Raw genomic sequence first — 1,402 nt, forward strand, 5'->3', positions numbered from 1 at the left:
GTTATGTAGTATTACGTTATAACGTATAACGTTATGTAATGTTACGTTATAACATATAACGTTATGTAGTATTACATTACATCGTATAACGTTATGTATTAATACGATGTAACGTATAGCGTTATGTAGTCATACGTCAAAACGTATAACCTTATATACTATCACGTTATAACGTATAATGTTATGTAGTATTACGTTATATCGTATAGCGTTATGTAGTATTACGTTATAACGTATAACGTTATGTATTAATACGATATAACGTATAGCGTTATGTAGTATTACGTCAAAACGTATAACCTTATATACTATCACGTTATAACGCATAATGTCATGTAGTATTACGTTATATCGTATAACGTTATGTAGTATTACGTTATAACGTATAACGTTATGTATTAATACGATATAACGTATAGCGTTATGTAGTATTACGTCAAAACGTATAACCTTATATACTATCACGTTATAACGCATAATGTTATGTAGTATTACGTTACATCGTATAACGTTATGTAGTATTACGTTATAACATTTAACGTAGTGTAGTATTACGTTATATCGTATAACGTTATGTAGTATTACGTTATAACGTATAACGTTATGTATTAATACGATATAACGTAGAGCGCTATGTAGTATTAGGTCAAAACGTATAACCTTATATACTATCACGTTATAACGTATAATGTTATGTATTATTACGTTACATCGTATAACGTTATGTAGTATTACGTTATAACGTATAACGTTATGTAGTATTACGTTATAACATATAACGTTATGTAGTATTACGTTATATCGTATAACGTTATGTAGTATTACGTAATAACGTATAACGTTATGTGTTAATACGTTATATCGTATAGCGTTATGTAGTATTACCTTATAACGTATATCGTCATATGGTGATCCGTTATGACGTATAACGTCATGTAGTATTACGTTAAAACGTACAACGTTATATACTACTACGTTATAACGTATATCGTTATATGGTAATACGTTATAATGTATAACGTTCAGTAGTATTACGTTATAACGTATAAGGATTTGTGGTATTGAGTTATAACGCATAACGTTATATACTATTACGATTTAATGTATAACGTTATACGGTATTACGTTATATCGTATAACGTTATATAGTATTAGCTTATAACGTATACCGTCATATTCTAATACGATATAATGTATAGCTTAAGTGGTATTACGTTATAACATATATCTATATATGGTAATACGTTATAACGTATAACGTTCAGTAGTATTACGTTATAATATATAACGTTATGTAGTATTACGCTATATCGTATAACGTTATGTAGTATTACGTTATAACGTATATCGTTATATGGTAATACGTTATAACGTATAACGTTATGTAGTATTACGTTAAAAC

The sequence above is a fragment of the Bombus pyrosoma genome, unplaced genomic scaffold (assembly GCF_014825855.1).
Source record: "Bombus pyrosoma isolate SC7728 unplaced genomic scaffold, ASM1482585v1 HiC_scaffold_4726, whole genome shotgun sequence".
Taxonomy (NCBI): Eukaryota; Metazoa; Arthropoda; class Insecta; order Hymenoptera; family Apidae; genus Bombus; species Bombus pyrosoma.